The sequence below is a fragment of the Taudactylus pleione genome, unplaced genomic scaffold, assembly GCF_031769625.1.
Source record: "Taudactylus pleione unplaced genomic scaffold, aTauple2 ptg000362l, whole genome shotgun sequence".
Lineage (NCBI taxonomy): Eukaryota > Metazoa > Chordata > Amphibia > Anura > Myobatrachidae > Taudactylus > Taudactylus pleione.
In genome coordinates, this window is record NW_028284763.1 from 1,038,962 (window position 1) to 1,063,798 (window position 24,837).

The 24,837-nt window shown below is 50.1% G+C and overlaps 1 long non-coding RNA gene across 1 annotated transcript; it reads left to right on the plus strand.

Annotated features, from left to right (window-relative positions):
• The first annotated feature begins 511 nt into the window (after window positions 1–511).
• LOC148508524 (uncharacterized) lies at window positions 512–22,739 on the plus strand. The gene is made up of 2 exons (XR_015869583.1): window positions 512–722; window positions 22,230–22,739. It is a non-coding gene; the product is annotated as an uncharacterized LOC148508524 (long non-coding RNA).
• The last annotated feature ends 2,098 nt before the right edge of the window (window positions 22,740–24,837 follow it).

A 24,837-nucleotide genomic window follows, 5' to 3' on the forward strand; every position in this document is an offset into this window, starting at 1 on the left:
TGACATTGCCTGAATTCGCAATGCGAATTCACTCGGTAATATCACACTACAATCCGCATTCAATATGCGGATTGTAGTAAATAGAGCCCCTTGTCTTGCATTGTATTGTTCTGTAAGTCACTGGTCACCTATTTGTTTATGTACTGTGTGAGGCGCTGCGGAACACTTGTGGCGCCATATAAATAAATGATAATAATAATAGTAATCAACCGCATCGCCTGATTTTCCTGCATGTACAAAAGATCAGGCGCTGCGACTGACGACCTACACATAATGTGGTGCCCTGTGCCATAAAACTGGTCGTACCACCCTAGTGACGTCCCTGATTAGCAATATCGTGTACTGTGTAGTGACCCTTAAGAATCAGCCCCTGTATGTTTTGTCTGTAACCTTTCAGACTTGCTGGAGACAGAAATTCATTGTGCAATGCAGAATATTGGCTAATATTTACTATAATCGCTGTCACGCCCTCACTGTATATAGTATTCAGCTACTAATCTGGGGGAATAGAACGCCTGTAATGCAGATGTCAGGTGTAGTCAGCGTGAGACAGTATAAAAGGGAAATCACACAGGGATCTGAACCCTGCGAGCGACACCAGACGGAGGACAATGAGGAACTGCCTGAGGTATTCTGTGATCTTCAGTCTCCTGGCTGCTGTCACTGCTGCTCCCCTTCTCCTGAACCCCGAGAGCACAGGGCCGACCCCAGGACTGGATGCAGTAAGTTACTGATGTGTCTGCTCCGTTACAGGAGCCATATGCAGCGGTGATGTCCTAGCAATGTAACACCGGGGAGAGCTAATTACAGGTGATAAATGAGATGTACTAATAACCCGGCTCTTTGTTAGACTAGATACGCAGGACAGGATTACTTCATTACAGTGGGACTAACAGGAAGCTATTTCGGCAGAAGCTCATTCAGTTACACAATAACAAAAAGCACCTGGATAAACCACATTGCAAAGGAAGGGTGTAATGTAGTCCTATAGGCAAGCAGGGAATATACCGGCTGCTTTCGCATGTAACACAGGTCTATCAGGCACCTTTAGTTTATACACAGTAATATAGAGCTGAGCTGGGATAAAAACTAAGGGGTCTATTTACTAAGCAGTGTTAGGAGACAGAGTGAAAAGTGATAAGAAAGTGATAAGGTGCCAGCCAATCAGCTCCCAACTGTCATCTCACAGGCTGTGTTTGAAAAATGACAGTTGGGAGCTGATTGGCTGGCACCTTATCACTGTCATCACTTTTCACTCTGTCTCCTAACACTGCTTAGTAAATAGACCCCCAAATCTCTTAACTATAAATCTAACAGAACGTTTTATGTTTACCCCTAGCTGCTGCAGCACACGTTATTGCTATGGTGCAAAATCCCACCTTCTACTTGGACCTAACTCTCAATGAAACTCTTAAAGTGGGTACACATTAGACGATATGTTGCCCGGTCCAGCGGGGATAGCCGACATAGCATCCACATCGACAAGTGTGTACTCACTATGTCTGACCGTGCTCCCTCCAGCAGGTGGTCCATCAGGTATGTTCTGTCGGCCTGCATGTAGGACCGATGGAAAAACCCAGCTGCCAACACCTGACAGGTGAATGGTGCCGATATGTCGGCCGTCGCATCGATGGGTACACACATCATTAATTGTGTACCCTGCTTTAGGGAGCAACCTGATGGCAGGTGAGGTATAAGAGAGGAGGGGGCGCATGTGCAGTCTCCGTGTGGGCCCCTACCTCTCACCGGTGCAGTTCCTGAGTAGACCCAGGCGCAGGTCTCCGGGACAAGTTCCCGTGATTTCACTATTGCACTTTGCAGATCTTCCAGATATTACCCAGTGATTTCTGCATTCCTGAGACGCCATAGAGGTAAGTATAACGCAGGGCCGTAGCTAGGGTAGTGCGGCCGGTGCCATCGCACAGGGCACCACAGGTCAGGGGGCGCTGTTTGGGCTGTCACATTTCTGTTCATTATCATTCTCATATGTAGTTTCCTCTAATTTCATCCCCAGCATCTCCTGGCCTCCCCTATCTCTTCCCTGGCCCTTCCCCATGAGGCCATGGCCCTCTCTCAGGTGCACTATATTATGTCGCTATTTATCCCCAGCATCTCCTGGCCTCCCCTATCTTTTCCGTGACCCTTCCCCATGAGGCCATGGTCCTCTCTTAGGTGCAGTATATTATGTCCCTATTTATCTCCGGCATCTCCTGGCCTCCCCTATCTCTTCCCTGGCCCTTCCCCATGAGTCCATGGCCTCTCTCAGGTGCACTATACTATGTCCCTATTTATCCCCAGTATCTCCTGGCCTCCTCTATCTCTTCCCTGGCCCTTCCCCATGAGGCCATGGCCCTCTCTCAGGTGCACTATATTATGTCCCTATTTATCCCCAGCATCTCCTGGCCTCCCCTATCTCTTCCCTGGCCCTTCCCCATGAGGCCATGGCCCTCTCTCAGGTGCACTATATTATGTCCCTATTTATCCCCAGCATCTCCTGGCCTCCCCTATCTCTTCCCTGGCCCTTCCCCATGAGGCCATGGCCCTCTCTCAGGTGCACTATATTATGTCCTTATTTATCCCCAGCATCTCCTGGCCTCCCCTATCTCTTCACTGGCCCTTCCCCATGAGGCCATGGCCCTCTCTCAGATGCACTATATTATGTCCCTATTTATCCCCAGCATCTCCTGGCCTCCCCTATCTCTTCCCTGGCCCTTCCCCATGAGGCCATGGCCCTCTCTCAGGTGCACTATATTATGTCCCTATATATCCCCAGCATCTCCTGGCCTCCCTTATCTCTTCCCCGGCCCGTCCCCATGAGGCCATGGCCCTCTCTCAGGTGCACTATATTATGTCCCTATTTATCCCCAGCATCTCCTGGCCTCCCCTATCTCTTCCCTGGCCCTTCCCCATGAGGCCATGGTCCTCTCTCAGGTGCACTATATTATGTCCCTATATATCCCCAGCATCTCCTGGCCTCCCCTATCTCTTCCCTGGCCCTTCCCCATGAGCCCATGACCCTCTCTCAGGTGCACTATATTATGTCCCTATTTATCCCCAGCATCTCCTGGCCTCCCCTATCTCTTCCCTGGCCCTTCCCTATGAGGCCATGGCCCTCTCTCAGGTGCACTATATTATGTCCCTATTTATCCCCAGCATCTCCTGGCCTCCCCTATCTCTTCCCTGGCCCTTCCCCATGAGGCCATGGCCCTCTCTCAGGTTCACTATATTATGTCCCTATTTGTCCCCAGCATCTCCTGGCCTCTCCTATCTCTTCCCTGGCTCGTCCCCATGAGGCCATGGCCCTCTCTCAGGTGCACTATTTTATGTCCCTATTTATCCCCAGCATCTCCTGGCCTCCCCTATCTCTTCCCTGGCCCTTCCCCATGAGTATATTCCCCTTTTTTGGGTACATTATGTCCCTTTGAAAAATTAGGGGGCGCCAATGCTCTTTCTGGCACAGGGCACGAAGAAGTCTAGTTACGGCTCTGGTATAAGGTTTGGTCCTATCTATTATAGATACGCCACTGCCTGGTGCACAATGTACAGTAACGCCTGCAATACATATTAAAGACCCAAGACCCAATCTTCATAGAAGCTTAATTAAGGCAGAGGGTGGAAATGCCACACGCCGGCCGGAAACCTGTATCCTTTGTAATGTTGGGCTATATTTATGGGATTACATTGCCGGCAGCTGTACAGCCAGTTCAAATCCCGACCACGGCTGACCGAATGGAGGAAATCCCACCAGCGGAGGTAAGTAGAGCTAACCCTCCCCCCCCCCATAACCTCCCCCCCTAGTGCCTAACTCTAACCTCCACCCGTTAGTGTCTAACCCTAACTGCCCTCCCCACACCCTAAACCTAACCCTACCGGGGGGGTGCCTGACCCTAACCTCCCCTTCCTCTAGCCTAACCCTCCCCAGTGGGTGCTTAACCCTAACTCCCCTTCCCCTAGCCTAACCCTCTCCGGGGGGTGCCTAGCCCTAAGACCCCCAGGGGTGCCCTAAACATAACCCTCCTCCCCTGCGGCTAAGAGGACGGGCGCCTGTACTTACCTCATTCGGGCCTGCGTCATTCTGCATTCCGGCGTTGGGATCGTGACCGGCGGCCGCAACATAACTACATCCCATATTCACCAAGTGGCGGATTTTGTAAGCTGTCGCCGCTTCTCTTTTTATAACACGTAAAACCCTGTTCATCATTCACCTAATAACTGTCAGATGTTATATAAACTAAACGGCTGCAGTAATTATAGAGATTACTGTATCATATAACCAGCCCTGTTGCTCCTTGAGTCCTTAGTAGGTTATAGTCCAAAATAATATGAGATATGGTAAGAACTTACCTTTGTTATCTCTATTTCTACGAAGTCCATAGGGTTCCACAGGATACCTTGGGGTATAGGTGATGATATCCCCGAGCCAAGGCATCTCAGTTACGTACCAAGCCATAGGCCGGAGGAGGAGAAGGAAGAGAGAGAAAAAAGATCTGGACACACACACAAGAATCACATTCTCAAAAGGGGGAGACGGAAAAACCGGTGACAAGGGTAAAGCCTATCGGCAGCACAGGTGCGACAGGACGGGAGTCCTGTGGAACCCTATGGACTTCGTAGAAATAGAGATAACAAAGGTAAGTTCTTACAATATCTCATATTTTCTACATCAGGGTCCATAGGGTATCCACAGGATACCTTGGGGATGTCCCAAAGCAGTGTCCTTCAAGGGTGGGGATGCTCCTGTGCTGAAAGGAGAATCCGCCGCCCGAAGGAAGCATCCTGAGAGGCAAAGGTGTCAAACGCATAATACCTCACAAAGGTATGGACAGAGGACCACGTGGCAGCCTTGCAGATCTGAACTGCCAAGGCACCACGTCGAGCTGCCCATGAAGGACCCACAGACCTAGTGGAATGAGCCCTCACAGAGGAAGGCACCGGAAGGCCTTCATGAAGATAAGCTTCTGAAATGGCCATACGAATCCAACCCGCCAAAGTCTGCTTTGAAGCAGGCCAACCCTTTTTACAGAAGTCATAGAGGACAAACAAGGCGTCTGACTTCCGAAATGAAGAAGTGCGGTCAACATAAATCCTTAAGGCCCGCACAATGTTAAAAGCCGGCACAACGATTTCCTCGTTGATATGGAAACATGAAACAACTTTGGGAAGAAATTCAGAACGAGTGCGCAGCACTGCCCTGTTCCCATGGAAAATCAGGAAAGGGGGTCTACAGGATAGAGCCCCTAAGTAAGAAACACGTCTGGCCGAAGCGATGGCCAGAAGGAAAATTGTTTTAGCTGTCAGCCATTTAAGGTCCACTGAGCCCAGTGGTTCAAACGGCAGTCCCTGGAGAGCTCTCAGGACCACAGCTACATCCCAACGCGCCACCGGTGGAACAAATGGAGGCTGAATTCTAAGAACACCTTGCATAAAGGTGCGCACATCAGGGATTGTAGCAATCCTATGATGGAACCAAACAGACAGGGCAGACACCTGCACCTTCAAAGAAGCCCATGGTCTAGGAAGGCCAACACTCTAGACAGATGGAACTCCCGAGGTGCATAACCTCTCGGCCGACACCACTGGAAGAACGTATGCCACACACGATGGTATATTCGTGCAGAAGAAGGCTTCTGAGCTCTTAGCATAGTTCGTACTACAGAGCTGGAAAACCCCATGGACCTTAACATGGCCGTCTCAACAGCCAGGCCGTCAAAGACAGTCGAGTCAGGTCCGGGTGAAGACAAGGACCCTTAAACAGTAGGTCCGGTCATAGTGGCAACCGCAGAGGACTGTCCACGGACAGACCCTGAAGGTCTGAGAACCAGTGCCGCCTGGGCCACGCGGGAGCTATCAACAGGAGCGTTCCTGCTTCCTGTTTGAATTTCCGGATTACCCGTGGAAGAAGGGAAAACGGAGGAAAGAGATAAGCAAACCAGAACGTCCACTGGACGGACAGGGCATCCACCAGAGACGCCTTTTCGTCTCTTGTGCGAGACCCGTACACCGGCAACTTGTTGTTGTGCCGTGACGCCATGAGGTCGATCTTTGGAAGACCCCACCTGTCCACCAGAAGTTGAAAAACGTCCTGGTGCAGGGACCACTCCCCCGGATGAACATCCTGGCGACTGAGAAAGTCCGTCTCCCAGTTGAGAACTCCCGGGATGAATACTGCTGATATGGCCATGGTGGTGGCGTTGTCCGACTGGACCTGCACGGGGTGACCTTGGAGAACCCGCTGTGTCTGCTGGAGAGCATTGAAAATGGCGCGGAGTTCCAAGATGTTTATTGGAAGCTCCGTTTCTGCCTGAGTCCATCTTCCCTGAAACAAGTGTGGACCCGTGACCGCTCCCCAGCCCCACAGGCTGGCGTCCGTTGTTCTCAACCCAAAACGGACGACCCTTGTTGAGATGGGTCGTCTGCAACCACCAGCCAAGGGACAGGCGAACCTCTGGAGTGAGCAGCATCGTCTGGGATTTTAGACTCTGAGGCAGTCCATTCCATTTGGACAGGATAAATTGCTGTAGAGGTCTGGAGTGAAACTGGGCATATTCCATCATGTCGAATACTGACACCATGGACCCCAGTAACCTCATCGCCGAGTGTAGAGACACACGGTGACTCTGCAGACAATTGCGCACCCTCAACTGCAAGGCAGAGATCTTTTCCCACGTCACAAAGATCCTCTGCTGACTGGAGTCCAATAAGGCTCCGAGGTGCAGAATCCTCTGAGACGGGATCAGGGTGAACTTTTGCCAGTTTATCAACCAGCCGTGGCGTTGCAGTACTGCAATCGTCAGATCCAAGTGGCGTAGAAGGAGCTCTGGAGACCCTGCTACCAACTTAAGGTCGTCTAGGTACGGCAACAAGCGGACTCCCTGCAACCGCAGGGACGCCGCCATGACTGCCATATCCTTGGTGAACACACGTGGTGCTGTCGCCAGGCCAAAAGGTAATGCCCGGAACTGAAAGTGATCGTTGCGGATTGCAAACCTGAGGAACTGTTGGTGATGCACAAGAATAGGGACATGCAGGTAAGCGTCATGTATGTCCAACGACACCATGTAAACCCCAGGTTCCAGCGCCAGAATAATGGACCGTAGGGTCTCCATCCGAAACCAGGGCACCCGAACGGACTTGTTGAGGGCCTTGAGGTTGAGAATCGGACGGTACAACCCATTGGGTTTCTGCACCAAAAATAGATTGGAATAGAAACCCTGGCCCCTCTGGGAGAATGGAACAGGCACTATAACTCCAGCCTGGAGCATAGTGTGCAAAACCTTCCGCAGTTCCATGGCCTTGGTCTGGTCTAAGGGAAGACCCGTGGTGAAGAATCGGGATGGGGGCCTGTGCCGAAAGGAGAGGGCATACCCGTGAGAAACCACCTCATGAACCCAAGTGTCTGTCGTAGTTGCCGATCAATACTGGGCGAACTGCAACAGGTGGCCTCCCACTTTGGAATCTGTCAGGGGCAGGTTTGTCATCAGACTTAGGGGCCGGACGTCTGGTACTCCAGGCCTGTTTCCTGGGCTTGGATGATTTCTTGGGCCCAGCCTGTCTGGGAAAGGACTGTGCCTTAGGCCTACCCTGGGCCCTATAAGGCCGAAAGGACGACGTACCCGAACTGGAAGGGACCGCAGCAGACGGGAGACATGCAGACTTGGCTGCCACCAGCATGGCCACAATATTGTCCAGATCCGGACCAAAGAGGACTTCTCCATTAAATGGCAAAGCTTCCAATCCCTTTTTGGAATCAGCGTCCGCCTTCCAGGATCGCAACCATAAGGTGCGACGAGTTGCCACAGCTGCCGAGGAAATGCGAGAAGCCGGGGTACTAATATCCAAGGCCACTTCATTGATGTAAGTGGCCGAATCCCAGAGATTGCCTATCATCTCGGACTGTTCAGCCGAACAGTCGGAATCCAAAGACGCCTCCAAACTATCGGCTCAGCACTCCATAGCTCTGGCTACCCAACATACGGCCATAGCCGGTCTGGATGCCCCCCCCGCAAGGGAATAAATGGACTTCAGGCAGATCTCCACCTTACGGTCCGTAGCATCCTTCAAGGAGGACATGGAGGGCATGGGCAATGTGGCACTTCGGACTAGGCGTGTCACATGAGAATCCACCAGAGGAGGGGATTCCCACTTAGAGAAATAATTGTCCGCAAACGGATAAGCCACCGCTAAACGTCTTTGAGGCTGATACCGTTTGCCAGGATGTTCCTCTAAATGGTCTACTAACTGACCCGAAAGAGGAAACACTGTGGCGTCACCCTTGGACTTTGACACCGGAGGATCATCATCCTCAATAACTAAAGCTGTGCGGACTGCACGAATAAGGCCAGGAATATAAACCTTAGACTTAGCGTCCGACTCTTTAGTACGGAGAGGTTCTTGGTCAGATAGATCCAGAATCTCCCTATCATCGAACGTCCCGTCGTCGTCCTCATAAGGAGCAGACAGAGACGCCACCGGCCGCTTGTGAGGCCGCAACACAGACTCCCCTTGTAACACGTCCGACAAATGCTGTACAGAGCTTGTCAGCGAATTAACCCACGCAGGCTCCTGAGAGACCTGGGGAGGGGAAATAGGGAGACTGTGGGGTACCATCAGTTGTCTCGGGAACCCCTGCATGGGTGACGACACCACTGACTGCTGAGACAATCCCATCTGAGAGAACGCAGGTTGCGGAGCTAACTGGCCCACTAGGATTGTAAGCGCTTTGGCAAAACAGGCCCAGGGCGGCTCCTGTACCGGAGCCGTGACAGTAATTGGTCGCGCCAATAAAAAACACTGCCGACATAGCCCCTCCGCGCTACCCTCCCCCTCCGCTATGTTATTTGCACGTAGTACACAGAAGCTGGAGAGGAAAATCACTCTCAGACATGATGGCAAGTATGTGACCCCTCTCACTGATACTCGTTAGTATAGTGGGAGAACCGCCCAGCAATCACCGCACCGCAAGGGCTTTAGCAGAAGAAGAGCAGGGACAGTGAAAAAGCTGACAGTAGAAAGTGAAAGTACAGGCAGCTAGCAGCAGTCACATACAATGAAAAGAAATGAATCCCTGCACTATCAGCGCTGATCCTCAACTACGCAGACACAGGGCCTGGTAGGACACAGCGCTGCATACACAGACCTTAAGCCAATGGAGGAGAGGTATGCCGGGGGACCCAGACCGCGATGCCACCAATCACAGCTTCCAGCAGCGTTCACCATGCTTCAGGAAAGATGGCCACCGAGTAGCAGAGAGGAGGCCGGCCTGGGGGAGGAGCGCTTCCACAGGGCCAATCGGCAGTGCAGAGAGGGCTGTGTGCAGCGGGGGGGGGGGGGCGCCGGCTGTATACAAGGAAGGCACGCTCCCCTGGCATGCAATTAACCCCTGGGACGCCGCAGCGCTACCGCTCAGCTGCGGTCCGCTGTCCCAGGAGGGTAGTGGAAGCGCAGGTTTGTTACCTGGCTCCACGCTGCAGCCAGTCCCCAGGGAGCCCCCTGCCTGGGGACTCAGGACCATGCTTCAGCGGTGACCCAGCGCGGGACCCTGCTGCTTACCTGCTGCCCCCCTTGAATCCGGCCATGGTCCAAAACATCTGGGATCACCGCTAGCTGTGACCCCAGATGCTTACCAGCATCCGTGGATCAGTACCGGCATTCTGGTACCGGCGGGGGTGTAGGGAAGACAGCATGGACGTCAGTAGTGACTGTCCATGCTGTACTTCCAGATGGACAGCCACGGCTGCCTTGAAGAAAACTTCAGGGGCTATCCTTAGCCCCCCTCTAAACAGGTGCATCCGACTCCGAGCCGGGCAGCAACGAAACTGAGATGCCTTGGCTCGGGGGCGGGGTATGGGAGGGGTACCCTAGTGCATCGTGGGAGGCTGAAAACTTAACTCTATGGTGCCCGATGCCTGACGTCATCACCTATACCCCAAGGTATCCTGTGGATAGCCTATGGACCCTGATGTAGAAATATAAATTATAATATGTGGGATTGAACATTTGAGGGGCTTTGCACCTGTGTTCTAAGCTGTGACTGGGAAGGGATAGTTGTCAGGGGATGCGGTAAAAATACTGACGGAGGGGATTACGGGGGTCAGATTTGAATTGAATTGGCATCCTGACCGCCGGAATCCCGAAGGTAAGTAGCGGGCTTAGGGAGAGGGTTAACATTAGGGATAGGGGTTAGTCACTAGGGGCAGGGTTAGGCACTAAGGGGGGGAGGGTTAGGATACTGGCCAACAAATTGTCGGTATTATAACCGTTTCGGGATGTCGGCTATGGGATTCTGACTGCCTGCATTCCGTACCCACCCCGTTGTCAGAAGTATCAATGGCCCAGATGCACCAATCTCTGTGAATTGAATGACTCCTTAGCAAGTGGTTAATGACTTCATGGTCTCCTCAATGCTGAGAGGTTCTACGCTAATGGTGGGCTCATACTAGACCAATAGCGGCATGATATGTAATTTTGAAGCAAATTGGAACGACATATTGTGCAGATCGCAGAGTGTGTACCTACAATCGTGTGCTCCGGCGCAGCGACATCGTTCCAACGTGCTGCACATCAGATGGAACGACCTGGGTGACAACGCCATGCAGGTGAGTGGAGCAGGGGAACGATATATTGGGCAGTCGTACACCACATTGGGCAGTTCGTACGGCCGAACGCTATATCGTTAGATTGGGTTCGGCGTTGCAGCTACGATACACATCGTTTTAATGTGTACCCACCCTTAGATAAGTGAGATGCGCTTGAGCCCTGTGTGTGGAGCACTTCTGTGTTACTTATAGATAAGCAGATAAAAGTGATTGGTAGATACCAGAGAGCTACATAATAATAACTGTTCTATAAACTTTATAATTAACACAAGGACAAAAATGTAAGTAACTCCTAATCCTGTCATTATAGCCCCTGAGAGGCAATTTAGAGCCACCTCCAGCCCAGTAAGGGTATTTTATTCTTGGGGGAACATAAGAATGACAAACCTCGTCCTAACTGCGATTCCATACGCAGCGGACAAAAATAATTACTCAGCCGCTGTTTTGTGCGCTGAGATGCCCTCACCTACAGTGTCGCACATCCGCTGCTAACGCACAAAAGTGGGAACATCAGAAACATAGGCAGCATATTGGTCACACACGGAACCTCTGGGTAAGCGCTTTGCTGTCTTGGGCAGAGCCGCTCTCCTAAGATGCCGGGGTATCTGCAGGCGTGAACGAATTAGCAGAGCTTCTCTAGGGCACACCAAGAAAGTGGGCCCAACACCCGTTATTTAGACACCCTACTCCCCCGTTACCTCCCCCAAATTCCATATACCTGTTGCTCACTTTGCGAATAAATTCTCTCTGCGACCGCCGTCACTGATCCATCGCTGCGCATGTTCTATGTGGCTTTGACGTATATGTGCAGTGGCAAAACAAAATCTCTCCACTGCATTGGGTCCATTGGGTCTGATTCAGAGAGGTACGCTATGTCGATATTTTTTTTTGCCACTGCGCATGTGTCTGAGTATCACTGCGCATGCATCAAAGTACATTACCGCAGTCACATTCTGCATGCATCAAAGTACATTACCGCAGTCACACTGTGCATGCATCACAGTGCATTACCACAGTCACATTCTGCATACATCAAAGTACATTACCACAGTCACATTCTGCATGCATCACAGTACATTACCACAGTCACATTCTGCATGCATCAAAGTACATTACCACAGTCACATTCTGCATGCATCACAGTACATTACCGCAGTCACACTGTGCATGCATCACAGTGCATTACCGCATTCACATTCTGCATGCATCAAAGTACATTACCGCAGTCACATTCTGCATGCATCAAAGTACATTACCGCAGTCACACTGTGCATGCATCAAAGTACATACCCGCAGTCACATTCTGCATGCATCAAGGTACATTACTGCAGTCACATTGTGCGTCCATCACAGTACATTACTGCAGTCACCTTCTGCATGCATCAAAGTACATTACTGCAGTCACACTGTGCATGCATCAAAGTACATACCCGCAGTCACATTCTGCATGCATCAAGGTACATTACTGCAGTCACATTGTGCGTCCATCACAGTACATTACTGCAGTCACCTTCTGCATGCATCAAAGTACATTACTGCAGTCACACTGTGCATGCATCAAAGTACATACCCGCAGTCACACTGTGCATGCATCAAAGTACATACCCGCAGTCACATTCTGCATGCATCAAGGTACATTACCGCAGTCACATTGTGCATCCATCACAGTACATTACCGCAGTCACATTCTGCATGCATCACAGTACATTACTGCAGTCACCTTCTGCATGCATCAAAGTACATTACCGTAGTCACACTGTGCATGCATCACAGTGCATTACCGCAGCCACATTCTGAATGCATCAAGGTACATTACCATAGTCACTGTGACACAGTTAGGTTAGGGGGTCCCTCTCCTGGGTAGAGGACTCCTTCCTTTCACACACAGCAGCTGGGAAACAGTACGCCAGACTGGATGTAAGTACAAGCTGGTCGGCACCAGTCTTTATTGTACAATGTCAGAAACAACATAAAGAAAACATAAACAAAATCCTAGCCCTGTCGGGGCACTAACTTCACAGGTAGTTCCCTCACTACCAGAACCTGGCAGGGCCTAATGCCCTCACCAGCAACAAGGGCACAGCACAACACTTACAGTTAGGTTTTCAAGTGTCTCTGAGCAAACTCCCTGTCTGCTCTCCCAGGTGAGACAATCAGCCCTCAACACACTAGGCTTATATTGGCCACTCTCAGGTGGAAACCCTCACAAGCCTGTTACCAGGCTGCGAAAACCAAAACCTGGAGTGGCCGTGGGTGGAGCCCTCCCTCTCCTCTCACTCACAACCCCCAGGTCCCAAACCGGCTTTTCAAAAAGCCGAGACTCAAGCCTGCTACACTGCAGACTTTCTCCTGGGGGTTTAAAACACATAAGACAGGAATCTGGGACAAAAGTACCTGGCACAGACCACTTTACCAATGATCCTATCACATATCCCCCCCATTGTTTCGACCTGTGGGGCGGAACAACTGAAGCCCCCAAACAATGAACGCGTGACAACGCGTCAGCATTGGCCAGCTGGCTTCCTGGCCTGTGTTCCACTGAAAATGTAAAAGTTTGTAACGCCAAGAACCATCTCGTAATTCTCGCATTACTGTCCTTATTTTCGGACATCCACTTCAAAGGGGCATGGTCAGTGATCAATTTGAACTTTCTTCCAACCAAGTAGTACCTGAGAGCCTCTAATGCCCATTTTATGGCCAACGCCTCCTTCTCCACTGTGGCATAGTTTCTCTCATGTACATTCAACTTTCTGCTAAGATAGAAAATAGGGCGTTCCTTACCCTCCTTGTTCTGGGACAGGACCGCTCCTATACCTACTTCTGATGCATCGGTTTGTACTATGAATTCCCTTTCAAATTAGGAGTCATCAGGACTGGTTGGGAACACAACGCTACTTTCAACTCCTGAAAAGCTTTCTCCGCCTCAGGACTCCATTCTACCATGACCTTTTGTTTGCCTTTGGTCAGGTCAGTCAGTGGGACTGCCATGATGGCAAAGTTGGGTATAAACCTCCTGTAGTACCCCGTAATTCCCAAGAAGGCTCTCACCTGCTTCTTATTCAGAGGCCGTGGCCAGTTTTGTATGGCATCAACTTTATTGAGCTGAGGCTTTATCAGGCCTCTGCCAATGGTGTATCCCAGATATTTTACTTCCTCCATGCCTAGACAACACTTTTTTGGGTTGGCTGTCAAACCTGCCTTATAGATGGAGTCCAAAACTGCTTGTACCCTGGGTAAGTGAGACTGCCATTCAGGACTATGAATGACCACGTCATCCAGATAAGCAGCCGCATACTGTCTATGGGGCCTTAGAATCCTGTCCATCATTCTTTGGAAGGTAGCAGGTGCCCCATGTAGCCCGAAGGGCAACATCTTGTACTGAAACAAGCCCTCTGGCGCTGAAAAAGCTGTCTTTTGTTTGGCGCTCTCGGTTAACGGTACTTGCCAATACCCTTTGGTTAGGTCAAGAGTGGTTAAATACCTTGCCGTCCCTAGTCTCTCAATCAATTCATCCACTCTTGGCATCGGGTAGGCATCGAATTTTGAAACACTGTTCAACTTTCGGAAGTCATTGCAGAAATGCACACTCCCGTCGGGCTTTGGAATCAACACAATGGGACTTGACCATTCACTATGTGATTCTTCAATAACCCCTAACTCTAGCATATTTTTAATTTCTTTCGACACCGATTCTCTTTGTGCTTCTGGCAACCTATAGGGCTTTAGATTAACTTTAACCCCTGGGTCAGTGATGATGTCATGTTTAATGACCGAGGTTTTCCCAGGTACGTCAGAGAACAGCACCCTATTTCTGATCAGAAACTCCTTGACCTCTTGTTGTTGAATTGCCGACAGGGTTTTTGCCACTGTCACTTCGGGAACTAAGGGCCCTGGATTTACTGGAGGGGCTCGGACGGCCGACAGTGCCGTTCTATCTTCCCAGGGCTTTAACAGATTTATATGGTATATCTGTTCCGGCTTTCTTTTGCCCGGCTGGTAAACTTTGTAATTGACCTGCCCCACTCTTTCTAAGATTTCAAAGGGCCCTTGCCATTTAGCCAAAAGTTTATTTTCCACAGTGGGAACCAATACTAACACTCTGTCCCCAGGAGCAAAGCTGCGTAACCGAGCATTGCGGTTGTATACCCTCTGCTGTGCCTGTTGAGCCTGTTCCAGGTGCTCTCTCACTATCGGCACTACCGCAGCAATTCTCTCCTGCATTTGAGAAACATACTCAATCACGGTTTTGTAAGGACTAGACTGCCCCTCCCATGTCTCTTTGGCAATGTCTAGTAACCCCCTTGGGTGTCTCCCATACAACAAGTCGAAGGGTGAAAACCCGGTGGAGGACTGGGGAACTTCTCTTATGGCCAACAATAAATACGGCAATAAGTAATCCCAATCCCTACCATCCTTGTCGACCACTTTCCTAAGCATGTGTTTTAACGTCTTGTTAAACCTCTCGACCAGCCCATCGGTTTGGGGGTGATAAACCAAAGTTCTTAACTGTTCAATTTTGAACAGGCGACATAACTCTTTCATGACTTTTGACATAAACGGTGTACCCTGGTCAGTTAGTATCTCCTTGGGTATACCCAGCCTGCTAAAGACATGAACTAGCTCTCTGGCAATGGTTTTGGTTGACGTATTGCGCAACGGGATCGCTTCCGGGTACCTGGTAGCGTAATCCATTATGACCAGAATATACTGGTGTCCCCTGGCAGATTTCATTAAGGGTCCAACCAAATCCATCGCTATTCTTTCAAACTGCACCTCTATAATAGGCAATGAAACTAGTGGACCCTTAAAATGTGGCCTGGGAGCATGATACTGACTCTCAGGGCAGGATGCGCAAAAGTCAGACACCTCTTTATGAAGCCCGGGCCAGAAAAACCTCTGCATTATTCGCTCAGTGGTTTTCTCTACCCCTAGATGGCCTGCCGTTATATGACCATGGGCCAGATCCAACACTGTTCTTCTGTAGGCTTTGGGAACTATTAGTTGTTCCACAATATCTTCCCCCTTCTTAGTCACCTGATATAACAAATCCTGACACATTGCCATGTGGGGATAGGACAAAGGACTATCAGGGTCTACGGGTTTACCATCAACTACTTTTACATTCTCCCTGGCTTTTACCAAAGTAGGGTCATTCAACTGCTCCACGGCAAAGACCTCTCTTCTGACCTCTAAATCAGGCAGATGATCACCTGGCCCAACAACACTTCCCACCTCAATGGGAGGCACATCAGTTGGCGGGCCACCGTCACGTTCCGCATTCTCTAGTTCGCCAACCATAGTAGAAAAAGGGAATAACTCTGACTCAGAAGAAACTCCCTCCTCCACTACATCGACAACCTTCTCAAATGGATCGGGGTTGTTCACCTCTGGAACAAAACGGCTTTCCCACAACTTCCAGAAGTGAGCAAAGTCTCTTCCCAATATTGCATCGTACACCAGACCATGCACCAAACCCACAGAAACTATAGCAGAGCCACATGGTGTCTCGATGTTCACCTCGGCCGTAACATAATATCGAGTATCCCCATGTATGCAGGTCACACCAACAGTTTTCCCTGTATGCCTCAAGGGGTTCACCAGCTCAGCTTTTATAAGTGTCACCAAGCTACCAGAGTCTAACAGTGCCTCTACTCGGTTGCCATCTACAGTGAGTACACACATGTGCTTATCAGTCTCAGCCTGCCGGTCAGCCGTACAGGCTGTCTGTGCAAAGAAAGACCCCCTGCAGTAGACATGAGCAGTATCACATTGCATAGGTTCAGTTGTAAGTGAACAATTAGCGGCAATATGGCCGAAGCCACCACATCGGAAACACTGAGTCATATTAATGTCTAGTCGTTTACGGGGCAAGAACCTTCCTGGCCTGGCAGGCCTGTCTCCAGGTTCTACACCCTCAGTCTTAGGTACATTCCACCGCCCAGCACCCTTCTCCCCTGGAACAGTCTTACCAGTGTCTGTGGGAGTTCGTCGGTGCCCCATCGGGGCTCGGTGGGGCATACTCATCAGCTCCTCAGCCGCCACGTACCTCTCCACCAGCTCGACCAACTGGTCCGCGGACTTAGGGTCTGCATGGCTCACCCACTTGCACAGAGTCGCAGGTAACGATTGCAGGTACCGGTCCATCATGGCCCTTTCCACAACCTGTGGTCCCGTCAGCATCTCGGGCTGTAGCCATTTTGAGGACAGATGGACGAGGTCATGCATCTGCGAACGTGGAGGCTTGTCCATATGGAACTCCCAGCGGTGGACCCGTTGGGCACGAACAAAGGTGGTGACTCCCAAGCGAGTTAGGATCTCCTGTTTTAGTTTTTTATAGTCCTTGGCATCAGCCAGACATAAGTCGAAATAGGCCTTTTGTGGCTCCCCAGACAAAAAAGGGGCCACCAGACTTGCCCACTGCTCCTTGGGCCAACTCTCCCTTTCGGCCGTTCTTTCAAACGCGGCGAGATAAGCCTCCACATCATCGCCCGAAGTCATCTTTTGGAGGAAGTGACTGGCTCGTACGGAGTGAGTGGTGGTGGGAGGACCAGTAGCAACATCTCTGGGCCGGGCGACCAGGTGCTGTACCACCTCTTTTATGGCCTGGCTGTTTTCCGCTAAGGCCTGGCGGGTTTCCTCGATGGTGACCTGTTGTTGCCTCTGGGCTGTCTCCAAGGCCAACAGTTGCACCCTGGTGGATTCCTGCTGAGCCCAGGTAGATTCCTGCTGAAGTTTGTTCGTCTCCTGCTGAAGTTTGCTTGTCTCCTGCTGAGCTGCTGTAGCTTGGAGCAAGGCCTTAATAATGTCCTCCATTTTGTCCTGGGGAGTAGGTTGGAAGCTGAACCTTGCCTCTCTGAGCATTGGCTGACGCCTCCTCTATGGGACTCCAAGGACACAGTGTTATTTCCACACTCACAAATTGGGTGTCTGTCCCTTTAATTTTTAAACGGAAAGTTTTCCTCTTGCTGCAACTTTAGTGTGTGTGGTTGCCCGCATTCTCCACCATATTGTGACACAGTTAGGTTAGGGGGTCCCTCTCCTGGGTAGAGGACTCCTTCCTTTCACACACAGCAGCTGGGAAACAGTACGCCAGTCTGGATGCAAGTACAAGCTGGTCGGCGCCAGTCTTTATTGTACAATGTCAGAAACAACATAAAGAAAACATAAACAAAATCCTAGCCCTGTCGGGGTACTAACTTCACAGGTAGTTCCCTCACTACCAGAACCTGGCAGGGCCTAATGCCCTCACCAGCAACAAAAGCACAGCACAGTACTTACAGTTAGGTTTTCAAGTGTCTCTGAGCAAACTCCCTGTCTGCTCTCCCAGGTGAGACAATCAGCCCTCAACACACTAGGCTTATATTGGCCACTCTCAGGTGGAAACCCTAACAAGCCTGTTACCAGGCTGCGAGAGCCAAAACCTGGAGTGGCCGTGGGTGGAGCCCTCCCTCTCCTCTCACCCACAACCCCCAGGTCCCAAACCGGCTTTTCAAAAAGCCGAGACTCAAGCCTGCTACACTGCAGACTTTCTCCTGGGGGTTTAAAACACATAAGACAGGAATCTGGGACAAATGTACCTGCCACAGACCACTTTACCAATGATCCTATCACATCACACTGTGCATGCATTAAAGTACATTACCACAGTCACACTGTGCATGCATCAAAGTACATACCCGCAGTCACATTCTGCATGCATCAAAGTACATTACCGCAGTCACATTGTGCATGCATCGCAGTGCATTACCGCAGTCACACTGCGCATGCATCACAGTACATTACCGCAGTCACACTGCGCATGCATCAAAGTACATTACCGCAGTCACACTGTGTGTGCATCAAAGTACATTACCGTAGTCACACTGTGCATGCATAAAAGCTTCCACAGCTTTGCGAGCGGCAGGAGACAAAAAAAAAAAAAAACGCCCACATTACCTGCGAGCGGCCAGCCCTTACGAGCGGGTCTGGAAGAGGCCCTCAGTCTGTCCTACAGTCACTCTTGTCACACCAGCAGCAAGTTCTCCATACAGTCATGTCAGTACTAAATACATGAATACTAGAAGTTTTTTATGAAGCTCATCGGACCTGAATCTTATTCGCATACCTCCCAACCAGTGGCGGCTCCAGAGGTGCGGCTGCAGCGCAGTCCAAAATTCAAATAAAGGTCACAGTCGACGATGTTTGCCAGCGTTCGGGGTGGCAGTTGGTGCGGCTCCCTTGTTTGAATTTCGGACTGTGCTGCAGCCCCACCTCTGGAGCCTAAACTGCTCTCAACTGTCCCAATTTCAGTGGGACAGCACTTTTTGGGGACTGTCCAGATGTCCCACCCATGGGCTGCAGTGTCCCATGGGCGTTGGGAGGTTGGTGAACACTCTGGCACTGGTACCCTGAATAGCAGAGCCGCATGCACGCTCGTGGTGTCCATTAAGTGCTAAGAGAGGCTGGGGGCAACCCAACAGCTGCCAGAGTGCTGTGCTTGCCCCTAGTGTGACGTGAAATGGGGATGTAGGGTGGTGGCGCCAGCCACGTGCACAGAAAGTCCCGCTTTCTGCGAGTTATCTAGTTGGATGCATCTGAAAAATGTAAATTTTTGGGACCTATTCAGACTCGGCTGCATTGGGAAGTTTGTATCGGCGGCTCCCTCACCTTCACGCTACCTTTATCCCTATGCAGTCACAGGTTCGCACATGACAGAAAAAAGGCGCACATTGCCAAAAGACACGTATTTACAGTATACATGATGCAGGTTCTGAATGGAAAAAGCCACAAATCGGATTTATCTTTTACTTTGTGGAATAATGGGCGCCATGTGCACGTTTATGCTGAGCGCATTGTTTAGCAGAGCAAAATGGCGTAGGGGCTGAGGCGTGCTCGGTGGCAGGAGTTGGTAGGAGTAAAGTGCAGAGCAATTCATACTTGCAGGTCGGTGGTGCAGGGGGGGGTGAGGTGCAGTTAAGTGGGCGATATGGGCGGTCGTGACGCAGATATCACTTCATCGTTGTACCACATTTAATGGCGGGGTACAGAGCGGGCACAGGGCCACAATGATGCAATTCAGCACAAATTGCATCGTCAAGCTGCTTGGACAGCCCACCTCATTCTGGGAGGCTACGGGAGACTCGCCCATTTTTCTGGGAGTCCGGTAGGGTTGGAGTAAATGCAAAAACTATATTTTAATTAGCGGTGTGAGACTATTTTTTGCGGGAAAACGGTGGTGAAGGTACATTTTTAGGACAGTTCCTCTGTGTCACTAGCAGCGGTGCAGTGTCATTGGCCTATACCTCCAATGCCGCTAATGAGCGGGACAAATCAGGACTGTTCTGCCTAATTCGGAACCCCTGGGAGGTGCTGTGTGCATCTACATCATTGCAGTTAGGTGCAAGATCTCAAATGAAGCCAAGTGGGAGCTGATTGGGCGAATTAGGTGTTAGGGGCGTGGCTTCTCAGAAGTAGAGCTGTTTTTTTCTGTCCCGATTTTTCATGAACAAATGTTGGGAGGTATGTAATAGTATGGTAGCGTGTTCTTTATATATGTTCTCCCCGTGTTTGCATGGGGTTTCTCTCTGTATTCCGGCTTACTCCCACTCCAAAAACATACTGGTAGGGTAATTGGCTTCTGACAAAAAAAGTTTGTGTGTTCTTTGTAAACAGTTACATAATATGGGGTCTATTCATAGAGCAGTGAGAGGTCCTGTTTAGCTGAAATCAGGACTTTTCACTGCTTTCGGCAATCCCGGTCCATGCCTGCATCACATCACCATACACTTTTTTTGTGGTGAGTGCGATTCATAGAAGCTCAGCTTTACGTTCCTCTGCTTGCATACAAATTCGCCATCTGAGGCGTAATCTGTACCGCAAGCCAAACAGAACCCCCTTTTGCCCAGCGTCCTTTGCAGCAGGCCTGTCCTGACGCAGGGGCATGTGCAGTAAGAACACAGACATAGGAGCTCATTCAGACCCGCTCGCAAGATGCGATCGCTCGCTGACAAAAAGGGGCAGGATATTTAAATTAAGCGCTCGCACTGCGTCGCATAAGGACGCCCACTGTGTGTAAGCGAACTATGGCAAAGTGCGCCCGCAAGTGTCTGAAGACTCCTCCTTGTCTCTCGCAACACGTCATCTCCGGGAAATGTAGGATTAATCGGGACCATCGTGAGCCATCAGAGCTGCTCGCAGCCCTTGGGGTTGCCTTTCCCTGCAGCAAGCACAGCGATCAGTGCGGGCTGAAATACCTGCAGGTGACGTGTTCAATGACGCTTCTTTGCTAAATATGCACGCCCTTTAAACGGCATTTTGGAGGACTGACACGCCTGCGTTCGCACATCCACTCCCCCGTTCACAAGCACCTTCCCCTGTTACCACCCACAAACAGCGCTATCTGTCACTCAAAGCGGCGACCTGATAGTGGCTTACGAGCTACCAAAATTAGATCGCAATGAATGGCTTGCGCATGTGCACTGCAAACTATACGCATGCGCAGATGGGTGAAAATCGTTCACAGCGAACGATCGCGCCTTAGCGAGCGGGTCTGAATCAGGTCCATAGCGTGCACCCGATATGTCTGTATTCTCACTGCGTCCAGGGATCACTCCTAAATTGATGTGATGCGATATATAGTGATATATTTCGTGAGCCACGTCATGTTCTTGGTGAATAGACCCCATGTGTGCACTATATAAATAACCTAATAAAGAAATCAATTTACTGGGGCAAAAAAACTGAAGGAACAAAGTGAAAAGTGTCTGGGAAGTGTGTGATATGACTTGGGGACATTCAGAATGTCAACAGGTTCTTAATATCTACAGTCAGAAGGTCGACATGGTCATGAGGTAGATAACAAATATGTAGACATGTATTTAGGTCAACATGGTTACAATGTCGTCTTATGTTTTTTGTTATATATATATTAGCCTTACACTAACCCTAACTCATTTTTTGGTGTTGGCAAGTTAAATGTCGACACTCTGAACGTATTAACATTCATAACCTATCTTCATTTAAGTCGATCGGATACACTTACCTGTGATATAGATGTAATGATGTTACAGCATAGGTCTCATTTAGCGCACACGCAGCCAGGGGCATAGTAACGCCAGAGGGGTCTCCTGTGCAGCGGGCCTCCCCCTCTGAGCATTGGGCCCCCGGCCCTTCTGTGTCTTGCCTTGTGCCAGCAAGCGGGAAGATGGCGCCTGTGCACAAGAGAACAAAGGACCTGGTACGGCGTCAGAGTCTTTGCTGTCTATGCAGCGCCATCTTTTCGAGGATGTCACAAGGAAAATGGCGCCACAGAGGAATAGGGATCCTCTTGCCGGTGGTAAGTTTACTCTTTGGGTGCAGGGTGAGTGGTAAGGGGGCCCCTGGACCACGCGCTCTGCCCCCAATACGCCAATGTATGCAGCTTATGCATGAATGATTACAGTAGCTTTTACAGCGGGTGAAATGGGCACCAGAATACCCCTGCACACCCCTGTGCAGTATGACAATTATGACTATTCAGAGCACTGTGACACTTACATGATGTCACTTATATGATGTCACTTACATGATGTCACTTATATGATGTCACTTATATGATGTCACTTACATGATGTCACTTATATGATGTCACTTATATGATGTTTCCCTCTCCCTCAGACAACAGTGATCCCGGGTGTAGGTGAATGGAAGGAACAATTACGAGAGACAAATGACTCCCCTGTGCACCCATTGTGCCTCCCCTGTGTGTTCAGCCTGCTTCCCAAAAGATGATCCATCCCATCCGGATGATGCTGCAGCTCCACCCTCACCACCCACGAAGCTCTGCATGAGGAGTCATTGCTATGCACCTATCATTCCTGTGCTGCAGTTACCAGCTGTCACCTCCCACGACGCTCTGCATGAGGAGTCATTGCTATGCACCTATCATTCCTGTGCTGCACTTACCAGCTATCACCACCCACGACGCTCTGCATGAGGAGTCATTGCTATGCACCTATCATTCCTGTGCTGCAGTTACCAGCTGTCACCACCCACGACGCTCTGCATGAGGAGTCATTGCTATGCACCTATCAGTCCTGTGCTGCAGTTACCAGCTGGACGCATTGATTGTATCGTGTGTAGTCTCAGACGTGAATAAATCACCCTCAGCCCTAAGTGTGCGCTCTATCCCTGCTATCATACTTCACATTCCTGGCCTGGGTCAGATGAGTCTCTCTCTCCGTGGTGACATAATGGGCCTTGTTCAGAGCCGCGCAAATTTTTATGGAGTTCAGCGATTTCATACTGTGGTGCGCCAAAGTCCCTAAAAGCTCCTTTGACACCTACATTAAATATTGGGTACGCACAAAGGTACTGTAGTGGCTGAGACGTGTGGTATCAGAAATTTCTTCGAAAAGTGCTGGGCGGTGACTGGGAGGTTACTGGGCGATGACTGGGAGATGACTAGGTGATGACTGGGCAGTGACTTGGAGGTGACTGGGCGATGACTGGGAGGTTACTAGCTGATGACTGGGCAGTCACTCGGAGGTGACTGGGCAGTGACTGGGCGATGACTGGGAGGTTACTAGCTGATGACTGGGCAGTGACTCGGAGGTGACTGTGCAGTGACTGGGAGGTGACTAGGTGATGACTGGGAAGTTACTGGCTGATGACTGTGCAGTGACTCGGAGGTGACTAGGCGGTGACTGGGAGGTTACTAGCTGATGACTGGGCAGTGACTCGGAGGTGACTGGGCGATGATTAGGCGATGACAGGGAGGTTACTGGCTGATAAATGGGCAGTGACATGGAGGTGGCCATCACACAGTGGCGAGTGTCGCGGGCGTGTCAGTGAAGTGGATGCATTAGAGGCTGTACTGCCACAGGGCTGGTGAGTTTCCATGGTGCCACCAATGGTATCTGACCAGAGGCGTTTCTAGAGAGGAGGGGGCCCATGTGCAGTCTCTGACATGGGCCCCCTCCTCTCCGCCCCAGCGGCCAGCAGCGCACTGAGCTGTGCACGGCCAGCGCCTGAGTTATAGACTCTGGGCGCTAGAGTGTGCCTAGGGTCTATAATGTATGCACAGGTCACCGGGAAAATGGCCACGGCGGCCATTTTTCCTGTACTGCGCATGCACAAATAATGGGAAAATGGCCGCCGCGGCCATTTTTCAGTCGTTTTACAGCGCCGGAGCCCCGCGCTGACGTGGGGCTCCGGAGAGGTAAGTAATATTATGGGTGCGGGGTGTGTGGACCCAGGGGCCTGTGTTCCCCGCACACCCTGCACCCATTATAGATATGCCCCTTTGTCTGACGTCTCAGTCCTTGCACAATCATACGCACGGATTATGTAGCAGCATTTGCATATAGTCGCAGACAGGCGACCGACGACCACTACATGACACATCGCTCCCATGTCTGCGTCTAACTCTGAATCAGGACTAAGATCTGGGATGGGGGAAGAGGGATTTGAGAATCACAGCACATATCCACATATGTCTGTTGGAATGTATAAGAGGTATATATAATAAGCTATATCCACCTAAAGTGTATTGTGTGGTAATGAAATACCACTCTGGCTGGTGGAGGGTATATCAGTTCTGTGAGAACTTCAACCCAAAGACTCTATAGGATGCACTCTCATAGCTAAATGTCAATCAACATATCTTAAAACATAACCTTTATTAATTTTTGCAAGGAAAAGAGATTAAAATGGACGTACACAGATCATTATCTCGGTAGTGGTTACCCAGATGAGGGAGAGGCGAGATATGAAAATATAACAATAAACAATACAACATTAAACATATATGATAATCCTAAAAACACCAGGTCAGAATGTTACTTAGTATATTCAATAGATACTGTACGTGGAGTGACAACTTAGAGTATCAACACCCAGCAAGATAAGGTTAACAAGGACAATAAACCGATTAAGAAACAGATCACACATTCTAGCAACAACAAAACGGTCTCAGTGCAACATACTAAAAATATTATTTTAGGTACCAAAAAAAGCAAAAATGCTACAAACATCAAGCCCAATATAGAAAACAGCATTAAACTACAGAGTGATAGTTGGAGAATCGGGACCCATACTCCATTATATAAAAAACTACACCTGACCTATCAGCAGTTTATGACTAGATTGCATACAACTACAGTGCCACAAGAAAATTACATCAATCTTCTCTAATTATCGGTCTACAGTCAATCATTGACTGAGGAGAGTGACACCACAGAAATCAGCTTCTCAGTTCATTCTTTAGATGAACTAGAGGAAGACA